Source organism: Phyllobates terribilis, unplaced genomic scaffold (genome assembly GCF_046119375.1).
Source record: "Phyllobates terribilis strain yellow unplaced genomic scaffold, ASM4611937v1 Scaffold_10__3_contigs__length_209671492, whole genome shotgun sequence".
Taxonomy (NCBI): domain Eukaryota; kingdom Metazoa; phylum Chordata; class Amphibia; order Anura; family Dendrobatidae; genus Phyllobates; species Phyllobates terribilis.
In genome coordinates this window covers 161,121,053-161,135,392 of record NW_027362770.1, presented here as the reverse complement: position 1 = coordinate 161,135,392, position 14,340 = coordinate 161,121,053, and the positions used below count along the sequence as shown (strand labels likewise).

The following is a 14,340-nucleotide window of genomic DNA, read 5'->3' as shown; positions in this document are numbered from 1 at the left end:
ACTACTAATCTTTCTAAAAAATAAAAAAAATAAAAACGACTAGATTTCCTCTACTTGGGTGTCCCCCGACGGTCTCCTGCTCCTTACTTCCAGCTTACTCCAGCCAATCAGCAGCTGTCCCTGATGCCAGCTATAAGAGGAGGTCAGGAGACCGGCGGGGGACACTAACACCAGTACAGAAAAGCAGGAGGAGTCTGGTATGTAGTTTTTTAATTTTAGCACCGCCATGGGCCCATTAATAAAAAGTTTATTAGTAGAGGAGTGACACAGGTTTGGGGGAAAAAAAGAAAAAAGGAGCCATGTTTTTCTAATCATGGACATCCCCTTTAAAAAAAAATTACACAACCTCTTTTAAGGGAATGTCCATGATTAGTAAAACATGGACATTTTCTTCCAAAAACTGCGCAGCCCCCTTCAACAGGTTGTGTGTGGTATTGCACCTCAGCTCCATTCACTTCAATGAAGTTGCAACACCAGAAATAACCTATGGATAGGCGCAGCTGTGGAAGAAGGTGCCTTTAAAGGCGCAGCTGTGGAAGAATACCCTTAAAGGGGCTATGCTAAAAATGTTCGATAAATGTGGGTCCCATTTTAGGGACCCATACCTACTACCATAGTATTACTTCCCTAGAAGTGAATGGATAAAGCGGTGGAGGCCGGCGGCCACATCATTACAATCCACATTGTATGGGATATGGGACCTATATTATATATATATAATAGCCTCCGTGTGCCTCAGGAGCTCATCCATATTATCCCTCCTCTCCTTGTGTTTGGCTGTAAGACAACTGCCTGCAGCAGGAGCCTCCCCCCTCTGTCTTGTCACTAAGCTCCGCCTCTAATTGGGCAGGGCTTATGTCGGACTCCAATAAAAGATGGAACTGATCAACAGGAAATTGTGTGTTTCTGCTGACTGTTTCCTGATCATACAGAAAATGCCGCAGACTAACAGAGGGCGACTTTATTATTAATTTCTAGATTTAGGATACCTTTTAAGCTTCATTTCTATGAAGGTTGGATAAACCCCTTTAAACTATGATTCATCCATGGTTCTAAAAGGGGTACATCCATAAAGGCACTATACTATATTTTGGGACAAGACTCAAATAATGGTAATTTATGCCACAAAGCATGAAATTATTGACATATATGATCTCATAGAATACGTTTTATGACATCATACTCTTTGTGGTTACCATTGTACATATAGGACAGATAATCAGTAGGTTGTTTGTGATAATCTCATAAGAAATAGATCCTAGCGGGAAGTGATTGACAACAAAGTCATCTACAATTGGGGTCGTCTTCATCAGGGTCAGGGCCGGCCGGAGGCTAATCTGTGCTTTTAGCAGGAAGTAATGGGTTAACATAATATTGAACCATCACAGTAAACCGAGACCTAAATCTTTTTTTTTAATCCCATTACATCCGGTCCTAAATACCCCGAATCCCTGAGGGAAAGAACGGTTTGATTTGGAGTCAGATCAATCGAGGTCTGAATGGTCGGATAACGCATCCGGATGAGCTACTCTCCCGAGACGTCTGCAATCTTCTACCTAAAGCCTCTTGGATCATTTGGTGTTTACTAAACCGGAGTTCTGTCTGTTCTTGTCTGAGCGACAGGAGAACCTCAACTTTCATGTGCGAAATTTCCGAGATGGTTTTGTTTAAAAAAAAAGTGACGTCTCAAAGCCTGAAAGCAGTGTAATGAAGAAACTGCTGCTGCGCGACGAAGGTTCGCTTGGTGCTGCTTCTACATCGCAGCCCAATACATGGGAATGGGGGCACACTGAGACCCCAGAGGACACTGTGACAAACACATTGCAAGAAACCTAAAAAAAGCAGCTATGATGGGGTCTATCATTTTCCACTGAGGTGTCAATCGTTTTGTACAACATAGCCTTCCTTGAAGATGTGAACAGAGCCCTACATATACCTCCCAACTGTTTCAGATCCAATGAGACTGTCCCCAATTTGGGGACTTGTCTTGGGAACTTGGGGATATGTACGACCGCAACTGTATCCTTAGGACACAGATACAGTTGACCGCAATGGTGGAGCAGGGAGCCATCAGATTCCTTCTCCACCATTGCATCTATGCAGAGTGTTAGGCTATGTACCCACGATGCAGAAATGAAGCGGAAAATTTCCGCTTTATTTCTGCATGTCCTCTCCCGGAAAAACGCGTCCAGAATTTGACGCGCGTTTTTGAAGCGTTTTGGACATGCGGAATTGCCTTGCGTTTTTTAATGCATTGAGAAGGCAATTCCGCATGCGTAAACGCACAAATAATGAACATGCTGCTGATATTTCCGCACATCAAAAACGCTGCGGAAAATTCCTCAGCATGGGCATTGAAATTGCGGATTGTCATTGGGGACCATGGGGGACGGATTACCAAGCGTTTCCGCTGCGCAAATTCCACAGCAAAAACGCTTGAAAAATGCATCGAGGGTACGCAGCCTTAAAAACCTAAAAGGACCCTCCAGGTCATGTAACTGGGCAGCAGCTCCGCAGAGGAGCAGAGATGTGGGATGTTTTCTTGTTAAGGGAAACTGTGGAGTCATTATACTGCGTGGGTGGGACTGAGAAGGGTCACCATACTGTGTGGGTTGGTGACCTGTGGGGGCATCCTACTGAGTGAGGGGCTGTGGGGTAACATACTGTATGTATGTGGAGAGTGGGAAGGATGGATGGGCTATGGGGATATCATACTGTGCGTGGGGGAATGTACTGTGGGGGCATCCTACTGTGGGAGGGGAAATGTACTGTAGGGGCATCCTACCGTGTGAGGGACTGTGGGGTAACATACTGTGTGTGTGTGGAGAGTGGGAGGGGTTATGGGGATATCATACTGTGCGTAGGGGAATGTACTGTGGGGATATCATACTGTGCGTAGGGGAATGTACTGTGGGGATATCATACTGTGCGTGGGGGAATGTACTGTGGGGAAATCATACTGTGCGTGGGGGAATGTACTGTGGGGATATCATACTGTGCGTGGGGGAATGTACTGTGGGGATATCATACTGTGCGTGGGGGAATGTACTGTGGGGATATCATACTGTGCGTGGGGGAATGTACTGTGGGGAAATCATATTGTGCGTGGGGGAATGTACTGTGGGGATATCATACTGTGCGTGGGGGAATGTACTGTGGGGAAATCATACTGTGCGTGGGGGAATGTACTGTGGGGATATCATACTGTGCGTGGGGGAATGTACTGTGGGGATATCATACTGTGCGTGGGGGAATGTACTGTGGGGATATCATACTGTGCGTAGGGGAATGTACTGTGGGGATATCATACTGTGCGTGGGGGAATGTACTGTGGGGAAATCATACTGTGCGTGGGGGAATGTACTGTGGGGAAATCATACTGTGCGTAGGGGAATGTACTGTGGGGATATCATACTGTGCGTGGGGGAATGTACTGTGGGGATATCATACTGTGCGTGGGGGAATGTACTGTGGGGAAATCATACTGTGCGTGGGGGAATGTACTGTGGGGATATCATACTGTGCGTGGGGGAATGTACTGTGGGGAAATCATACTGTGCGTGGGGGAATGTACTGTGGGGAAATCATACTGTGCGTGGGGAAATCATACTGTGCGTGGGGGAATGTACTGTGGGGATATCATACTGTGCGTGGGGGAATGTACTGTGGGGAAATCATACTGTGCGTGGGGGAATGTACTGTGGGGATATCATACTGTGCGTAGGGGAATGTACTGTGGGGATATCATACTGTGCGTGGGGGAATGTACTGTGGGGAAATCATACTGTGCGTGGGGGAATGTACTGTGGGGAAATCATACTGTGCGTGGGGGAATGTACTGTGGGGATATCATACTGTGCGTGGGGGAATGTACTGTGGGGAAATCATACTGTGCGTGGGGGAATGTACTGTGGGGATATCATACTGTGCGTGGGGGAATGTACTGTGGGGATATCATACTGTGCGTGGGGGAATGTACTGTGGGGATATCATACTGTGCGTAGGGGAATGTACTGTGGGGATATCATACTGTGCGTGGGGGAATGTACTGTGGGGAAATCATACTGTGCGTGGGGGAATGTACTGTGGGGAAATCATACTGTGCGTAGGGGAATGTACTGTGGGGATATCATACTGTGCGTGGGGGAATGTACTGTGGGGAAATCATACTGTGCGTGGGGGAATGTACTGTGGGGAAATCATACTGTGCGTGGGGGAATGTACTGTGGGGAAATCATACTGTGCGTGGGGGAATGTACTGTGGGGAAATCATACTGTGCGTGGGGGAATGTACTGTGGGGATATCATACTGTGCGTGGGGGAATGTACTGTGGGGATATCATATTGTGCGTGGGGGAATGTACTGTGGGGATATCATACTGTGCGTGGGGGAATGTACTGTGGGGAAATCATACTGTGCGTGGGGGAATGTACTGTGGGGACATTATACTGTGTGGGGGGGAATGTACTGTGGGGATATCATACTGTGTGTGTGTGTGTGTGGAGAGTGGGAGGGGTTATGGGGATATCATACTGTGCGTAGGGGAATGTACTGTGGGGATATCGTACTGTGCGTGGGGGAATGTACTGTGGGGATATCATACTGTGCGTGGGGGAATGTACTGTGGGGATATCATACTGTGCGTGGGGGAATGTACTGTGGGGATATCATACTGTGCGTGGGGGAATGTACTGTGGGGATATCATACTGTGCGTGGGGGAATGTACTGTGGGGACATTATACTGTGTGGGGGGGGATGTACTGTGGGGATATCATACTGTGTGTGTGTGTGTGTGTGTGTGGAGAGTGGGAGGGGTTATGGGGATATCATACTGTGCGTAGGGGAATGTACTGTGGGGAAATCATACTGTGCGTGGGGGAATGTACTGTGGGGATATCATACTGTGCGTGGGGGAATGTACTGTGGGGATATCATACTGTGCGTGGGGGAATGTACTGTGGGGATATCATACTGTGCGTGGGGGAATGTACTGTGGGGATATCGTACTGTGCGTGGGGGAATGTACTGTGGGGATATCGTACTGTGCGTGGGGGAATGTACTGTGGGGATATCATACTGTGCGTGGGGGAATGTACTGTGGGGATATCATACTGTGCGTGGGGGAATGTACTGTTGGGATATCATACTGTGCGTGGGGGAATGTACTGTTGGGATATCATACTGTGCGTGGGGGAATGTACTGTGGGGATATCATACTGTGCGTGGGGGAATGTACTGTGGGGACATTATACTGTATGGGGGGGAATGTACTGTGGGGATATCATACTGTGTGTGTGTGTGTGGAGAGTGGGAGGGGTTATGGGGATATCATACTGTGCGTAGGGGAATGTACTGTGGGGAAATCATACTGTGCGTGGGGGAATGTACTGTGGGGATATCATACTGTGCGTGGGGGAATGTACTGTGGGGAAATCATACTGTGCGTGGGGGAATGTACTGTGGGGATATCATACTGTGTGGGGGGGAATGTACTGTGGGGAAATCATACTGTGCGTGGGGGAATGTACTGTGGGGATATCATACTGTGTGGGGGGGAATGTACTGTAGGGGCATCTTACTGTGCGAGGGACTGTGGGGTAACATACTGTGTGTGTGTGGAGAGTGGGAGGGGTTATGGGGATATCATACTGTGCGTGGGGGAATGTACTGTGGGGGCATCCTACTGTGTGAGGGGCTGTGGGGCAGCATGCTGTGTGTGTGGAGAGTGGGGGGATATAATGTGCATGGGGGAATGTACTGTGGGGACATCAAACTGTTCGAAGGGCTATGGGGCGACATACTATGTGTACGTGTGTAGAGAGGGAAGGAAGGAGAGGTTATAGAGACTTCATATTGTGCGTGGGGGAATGTACTGTGGGGGCATCCTCCTGTATGAGGTACTGTGGGGCAACATACTGTGTGTGGAGAGTGGGAGGAAAGCAGGAGTAATGGGGATATCATACTGTGTGTGGGGGAATGTACTTTGGGGGCATGCTACTGTATGTGGGGGGGGGCACTGTTGTGACCATGAAAGCAGTACCGTACTGTGTAGGAACATTAATGGGATTCACTAGGAGTAATATTTCTGTGTAAGTTCTTATAAATGTTTTGGCGAGGTTCGGGTTAAGGTAAAATAAAAATGACTGCCCCGCGCTGCTCTGTATGTGTCGCCCTTCCCTGACTTTGGTATGGCTTATATACTGTAGTTTGCGGTGTGTGGCACCTCAGAAGATTTATCAGTTTTGAAAGTGCATTACCATGCTTTACCAGAAGAGGGCAGCAAAGAAGAGAGAATAAAGTAAATGTTCCTTTTTTTGTGAAAAAGACACCAATTATTTTTTAGACTTTTTAGTTTTTTTCCCCCTCCAAGCTTGTCCATTCTTCGGATCACCTTGTATGGGGGACAATGCTAGTCCCCCACACTGGACTATAACACAAAGCTTGTAATGAGCGCTGACCGATAGGTTATAACCCACAGATTTCAGTAGCATTGGCCGCAGGCTAATTAATGAGGGTGTCCTGACTGCCCTCTAGTGGCAGATCCTGGTGGGGCAGTTGGATTTCGACTGATCCTTTTTGCTGCCTCCTTTCTCCACTACTTTATAACATAATATTCATCTCATTGTCAGAGCTGGGAAACAGCGCCACTCCTATCCACAGGCTGTGTGTAGTATTGCAGCTATTTACTTGAATAGATCTGAGCTGTAATACCAGACACAACCTGAAGTACAAGAGTGGCGCTGTTTATCATCGGTGTTATTTCCTTTTGCTCATGGTGTCAGATCTTCGCCTTCTTCATCACATATAAATCGGTAGAGGGCTTGGGAAAGGTAACAGCGCCTCCCCTGTCCACAGGCGGCGACTGGTATCAAAACATTGGGTTAGGTCCACAGAAAACAGATTCCACCGGTCAATTTTTATTCAGAAAACTTCCACAGCGTGTGGAATTTAAGCCGGAAATGGCTGATAACAGAGAACGGAAGACTGAATTATCCCTGGGTATCCCCCCCAGCCTCAGTCTATGGGGGGGGAGTTACTGTTTCATTGCAATTATTTATTTATTCTTAATTATTTAATGACTTTCTGCTAAAATTGTTGTATTCGAAGTAAGCAGAGCTGCAGTGTAAAGCATGAAGGAGGGATAGAACCGCAAATAGAGAAGTGATGGGATGAAAAGTTTTCATTGCAACTTCTATAGAGATGTAGCAGTGCAGAGAGTGTCATTTGGCAGAACTCCTAGCGATGTGATGAGATGTAGTAGGGCTGAGTTGGTAATTTGTCAGAACTTACTTTGGCGTTTTGGCAGATGTTGCAGAGTTGAGTTGATCATTGATCCGATCTCTGTGACATATTTGGGATCAGATGAAACATTTTCACTTTGGCACCGACATAGCAGAGGTGAGTTGGTCATTAGGGCGCAGCTCATTGTGATCGCGATGTGATGAAACGTTTTCATTAATCCCATCTATACTGACATAGCAGAGCTGAGTTGATCATTGGGATAATACAGTAATGGGATTTAATTCTCCATGGATGGAAGCATTTATGTAGATCTAGCAGAGCCGAGTTGGCAGAACTGATGGCGACTTACAGTAAATAGGTGATGAAACATTTTCCTTGAAGCATGTAGCAGAGCTGACTTAGTCATTGAGACAGGGATGAGAGGAAACATTTATATATAGCAGAGCTGAGTTCTTAGTTTTACAGTAATTGTGACATGTATACAGATAACAGATGCACAGCAGAGCTGAGTCGGTCGCTAAGCGATGACGTTTCAAGCACGGTATAGTAAAGCGGAGTTGGTCGTGAAATCATGACATTACAAGTACGGGCTAGCAGAGCTGTGTTGGTTGTAGAGCTAAGATGTTTCAAGCACAGTATAGCAGAGCTGAGTTGGTTGTAGAGCTAAGATGTTTCAAGCACAGTATAGCAGAGCTGAGTTGGTCACAAAGAGATGAGGTTTCAAGCCCGGTATAGCAGGACTGAATTGGTTGTAGAGCTATGATGTTTCAAGCACGGTATAGCAGAGCTGAGTTGGTCACGAAGCGATGACGTTTCAAGCACGGTATAGCGGAGCTGAGTTGGTCATGAAGCAATGATGTTTCAAACACGGTATAGCAGAGCTGAGTTGGTCACCAAGCGATGACGATTCAAGCACAGTATTGCAGAGCTGAGTTGGTTATGAAGCGATGACGTTTCAAGCACGGTATAGCAGAGCTGAGTTGGTCACCAAGCGATGACGATTCAAGCACAGTATAGCAGAGCTGAGTTGGTTATGAAGCGATGACGTTTCAAGCACAGTATAGCAGAGCTGAGTTGGTTATGAAGCGATGACGTTTCAAGCACAGTATAGCAGAGCTGAGTTGGTTATGAAGCGATGACGTTTCAAGCACAGTATAGCAGAGCTGAGTTGGTCATTCGGTACTCATCGTTGTGTTATTTCGCTCAGTGACAAACACATCTCTCCTGCATCTGTTGCACTTAGTGATGCCCGGCACCTTCGTGCTTTATATAAACCCCCTTCCTCCTATCCGTACGGCGGGGAGCGCTAATAAGCATGCGGCATGTGGAGGGGCCGCTGTGTACAATTATAGGGGGGGCGCTGGGACCGGTGTCAATCATCGCAGCATCCACACCCCCCGCCGTACACAGACATCCAGCAGCCGCGTCCTCTCCATCGCGCACATGAGATTAGCGGAGCGTTGGCGTCTGTCAGCGAGGAGCGGAGCCCGGACAAAAGCGGCTGCGATCCGGCATTGTGCGGAGGTCAGTGCCCCGGGGAAAGCGTCACTTGTCCCATTGTGTCTGGGGTCTGCTCCGGGTGGGTTTGGGGGGGTGCGTAGATCTGTAAATGATTTCCCCCCCATTGTATAGGAGCAGCTGTGCATTCCAGTACTGGGGGGCGATCATCGGATCAGACGCCACAAAGTGTATAACCGCTGCAAAATGACGGATTATGTGACCGAGGGCAAAAAAAAAAAAGTGCAGCGCCATCCGGTAACTTCCCTAGTTTGTGTCTGGGGTGATTGTCTTTACATTGGCACGGCGCGGTGTCTGCCAGGATTGATGCCACTTCTTAAAGACACATCACCCTAATTCATAAAAATGTCCTGGAAATGGGAATTATGGCACCGGTAATGGCCACCCGGCTTTCCAAGGACCCTGAGTGGCATCTACTAGTATGAAGGATTGACTTTTATTATTTGTCCTTCTGGGAAAAGATGGGTGACGGTCAGCCATTATCATCTAGGGGTTGTCAGAGCTAACTATGGGTTGTTGTCACCACTTCTAGGGGCGGCTACTCAGCTTTCTGCAGACCCTGAATGACATTAATATTTTGTCCTTCGGTGAAAACATGGGAGACGGCCAGTAGTCACCATCTAGGGGTTGTCGGCACCAATTCAATTTTAGAGGTTGTCACGACTAATTATATTTTAGGGGTTCTCACCCAACTTTCCACAGACCCAGAGAGGCTCGTTACTTTATACTGTAATGTGGCATTTTGTATTTATAAATGATAAAATCCAGATTTCTGCAGTTCAGAATTTATCGAGAGCTGAAGCCCAATATGGTAACCATTATATCGCCTAGTGGGGCCGTCACCCAGCTTTCCACAGACCCTGAGTGACATATTACTTTATACTGTTATGGTGGTTAAAAATGCAGTTATATGTCACCCAGAATCCATGTGAAGCTTGGGAAGAGTCGGTAATAATAGATATTGCAATACTCACAGGTGGCGTTACCCAGCTTTCCTCACACCCTGAATGGTATATATGGTCATCAATCCAGATTTCTTATTCAGAATGTGGAGAAAGCTGGAGAAGAGCCCCGACTGCTACCCATTATTATACCTAGTGGGGTGTTCACCCAGCTTTCCACAGACCCTGAATGACATCCACAATCTGGATTTTTACAAACTTTGCGTGACTCTGGGTCTAGGGAGAGCTCCTATAAGCGCCATAATGATTGTCATTACTGGCTGTTACCCATCTTTCCACAAACCCAGAATGGCGGCATTTTAATTTATAATGTTATATGTAGTATTATTTTATCAAAACCAATGCTGATTTATGTGACATTCAGGACCGGGGGAAAGCTGGGTGACAGCTACTAATAATGTCCAATATAAAGCTCATAGGTGCAGTCTCTTAGCTTTCAAAACGCCATGAATGGTAGATAAATCTAAAGTTACTGTATATACAGACCATTCAGGGTGTGTGGAAAGTGGAGAGACCTCATCTATGAGCTCTATAATGGACATTATAACTATGAATGTGTGTATATGTATTATATGTATGTAAATATTGTGCATGTGTGTATGAGATATATATATATATATATATATATATGTGTATATGTCTGTGCATGTGTATATATGTGTGTATGTTTATGTGTATATATATATATATATGTGTGTGTGTGTTATAAATATAATGTGTGTGTTATGTATGTGTATATAATGTGTGTATGTTATGTATATATACAGTATGTGTATATAATGTGTGTATGTTATGTATATATATGTGTATATAATGTGTGTAAATATGTGTGTCTGTTTTATATATGTGTGTGTGTTATATGTATCTATAATGTGTGTGTATATAATGTGTGTTATGTATGTGTGTGTGTATATAATGTGTGTTATGTATGTGTGTGTGTATATAATGTGTGTTATGTATGTGTGTGTGTATATAATGTGTGTATGTTATGTATATATTTGTGTATCTATATAATGTGTGTAAATATGTGTATGTTTTATATATATGTGTTTGTATATATTATGTGTGTATGTCATGTATATGTGTGTGTATATAATTTGTGTAAATGTGTGTGTGTGTATATATATAGATATATATAAGTAGTGTGTATGTTATAATGTGTATATATATGTACACACGCGGAGTCCAGGGAAAGCTGAGTGTCAGCCCCCGTGGGCAGAGGAATGATCAGTAATTATGGAATAAGACTCCTCTGCATTTCATTTCAGCATTTGTGCTGCAGCTTGAGATGCTCTGCAGCTTGAGATGCTCTGCAGTTTTTCAGAGCCTGAGAGTAGTCCTAGAACTTAGAAGCTGAGATATAGGAGCTGTTTGATGAGGTTACACTGGGGCGTGATTATGACCTTTATTACCTATCACTGATGTGTCCCTGCTGTGCCGGTGCTGTACTCCTCCAGGCTGCACTGACTACCAGAATACACCACAAACCACATCATACATTTCATTTAAAGGGATTGTCCAAGATTAGAAAATTAGAGCTGATTTCTTTCAAAAACATCGCCACATATCTTACAGGTTTCCAAAAACAGTGCCACACCTGTCTACAGGTTGTGTTTGGTACTGCAACTCATTCCTATTCACTTCTAAAGATAGGAGCTGTAATTCCATCCCTTAGACAGGTGAGGCGCTGTTTCTAGAAGAAAGTAACCCACTGTAATATTTTGCAGTATATGGCATTATTATGTTAGAACGGAATTTCAGTAGTTGGGTACTATATGACGGTATGATCTGGGCTCTTTAATTATTATTTGGATACTGTATATTTTGCTATATGGTAGTATTATCTAGGCTGTATAATGCAGTATGTTCTTGACACTATATGGCGGTCAGGAAAATTGTAAAAAACTGTATATAAAAAGAGCAAGTTGCGTAGAGGTGAGGTGAGTATTCTGCCATATACATCCAGTCATTCTATTTCTTTTCTTCTCCAACTGCTCCAGTCCTTTATGATGACTTCTCCCGGCCAAGACGCAGAATTTGCCCAGATGTCTTCGGTTCCTCGCTTTTATAGCGCTCCCCAATAATATAAATGCCACATATAGGGTACGCTGAATTAAAAAAGAAGCCCCACATTGTGCCCCTGAAAACAAATATGCCCCTCAATGTGTCATTAAAAACAAAACATAACCTCAATGTGCCCCCGAACACAAAAATACCCTACCCTGTGCTTCTGAATAAAAGCTGTTCCACACTTTGTCCCCTAAATAAGTGCTCCCATGAATTAAAAGCTGGCCCTGTGCCCTCTCCCTTTACCACCCCCCACCCTTTAATTTATACTAAGTCACAGTTTCCCCCATTGAATTCAAAATGAAGTCATGGTGCCCCCCTGAATAAAAAATTAAGCTACTACGTCCCCTTGAATTGAAAAAAAGAAGCCACCGTGCCCCTGGATAAATAATAAGCTATTGTACCTCCCCTTCTTGAATGAAAAATTAAACAGTGCCCCAATCCCTTCCCAAATAGCTAAAAATCCGCTGTGTCCCCCCAAAATAAAATAAATGAAGCCACTGTGCCCCCCCAGACAGCAGAACAATTTAATTGAGAATGATGTAATTACTTATTTCTCCTGCGGGGGAGCTGCAGGTAAATGAAACACTTGTTGCTTGTTTCTTCAACAGTTGATGGCCAATTAGCAGAAGTGATCTGTGAAATTCTTGGGCTTTTTGAGGACCCTTCTGACAAAAATGGACAATTCCTTTAAGTACATTGATCACGCTGAGGAGCAAGTGTAACCGTCAACAATTACGGTTTACATAAAAATTTTTACGATAATTTTTGATTAATTGAGAGATTAATGTAGGTCTTCACAAAGTCACGCGAGGCGGGATGAGACGAGGAGGCTTCTTGTTGACAGGCGGGTCGGCGGGCGCTCGGCTGACGTTGTCAGGGATTGCGGCTGATCTGAAATTGAAAAGTGAGTGTGATTACTGTCTGAGCGGCTCAGCGGGTTCCTACAACAGAAGTAAGAATTCCCAACCATAAATATCATGCGGTGACATCCCGCTATTAAAATCTCACTAACAGAAACATATGCTGCAGTTAATGAGGTCTGGGGGCTGTCTGCTCCTCCGATCACGGCGCTCAACAGAACGCCTGCTACCGCATAATCAGGAGCGCAGCCGCACAGGTCAGGAGCCTCCCGAAACTGTCACATCGGCAAAATTTCCTCATTTTTTTTCTCTCCCTTCATTTATCCTATTAGATGTAAGTAGGAAACGTCCTGTAGTCTCATATATGAGAAGATCCTAAAAGGGGAAGAAAGGATGGCCAGATCTTGGAGGAGAAGGGGTCTTTTTTTGTTTGGAGGGTCCTCACTCTCTTTGGGCTTGAAGAAGTGTTGAAGATGAACACTTGAAGTGTTCCTTTAAAATAAGCAGATCATAGAGTATCTTTCTGGCGATCACTTATAATCTGTGATGAATAAGCGTTCCGTTTCCCTGCAGCACCACCGCAGGCGACACAAAGTATTGCACCCATTTAAAATCAATGGGTTGTCCAAGTGATGCAGGACAGGACAGGTCCTCCAGAGAGAGACACTCTTTGTGACTACTCTCTAACTGGACCTCTCTCTATTAAAGTGGTATTCCAAACTAGGATATTTATTATAGATGCGGGTCTCAGCTGTGGGAGCTACACGTATGTAGAGAACAGAGGTTCCCTCGAAGTTTTACTCTCCACCCAAACGGAGAATTATTGTCTACCCACAGGTGACCATTTTCCCCCACTGTGATACTGTAATGTACAGACATATCAGGTCCTCCAGAGTTAGAAGAGTTCTTTATAGCACTGTTCTGCTCTGATTAATAGGAGTAAGCGACGTCCTCATTAAAGCAGACGAGTAGTGTTCTTTAGCTGGTGTTTCCTGGAGCAGATGATTGTTTCGACATTACTAGACAGTATACCCACTCCCATGTGTTGAACCCCGTATCCCTCAAGTACATATATTGTATTTTGGGAAAATTGCTGATTGAATTTTAGTCTACCTTTTGATTTTTTCACTTTTTTTTATTATTTTATCCTAACCCTAACCCTAACCCCATCCCCATCCCTAACCCCATCCTTAACCCCATCCCTGACCCCATCCTTAACCCAATCCCTAACCCTATCTCCATCCCTAACCCTATCTCCATCCCTAACCCCATCCCTAACCCTAAGCTCGTACTCTAGTTAGGGATAGAAAAAGACTTTGGCACCTGAGACAACTACCCCTGCCCCTCTCCTCTCCACCTCCACATTATGCCACTGGGTGTATCAACTACAAAGCCCCCACTGTTTAGGGACCTCTACAACTCAGTCCTCTACAGTCACAGACCACTTAACCTGTGGATCAACCTGTGTGATGGCACTTGGGTCTTTTTGGGCACATCTAGAATTGCCAATCTTTGCCCAAGCGCCATCTTTAGGTCACCCACAGATTTTCAAGTGGATTCAGGTCTGGGCTCAGGCTCAGACGGGGCCATTCCAAAACCTTGATTGTCTTCTGGTGAAGCCATTATTTTGCTGATTTAGAGGTCACTTAGGGTCGCTGTTATGCCAAAATGTGAAATTCCTCTTAA

General features: G+C 45.1%; 1 protein-coding gene across 1 annotated transcript in view; it reads left to right on the top strand.

Moving 5' to 3' along the window:
• Window positions 1-8,536: 8,536 nt before the first annotated feature.
• The window catches only part of MPPED1 (metallophosphoesterase domain containing 1), a 131,864-nt gene continuing 126,060 nt past the window's right edge, over window positions 8,537-14,340 (top strand). The window contains exon 1 of the mRNA XM_073650013.1: window positions 8,537-8,768. The gene's annotated coding sequence lies outside the window, so the exon portion shown is untranslated. The remainder of the gene's footprint in view (window positions 8,769-14,340) is intronic.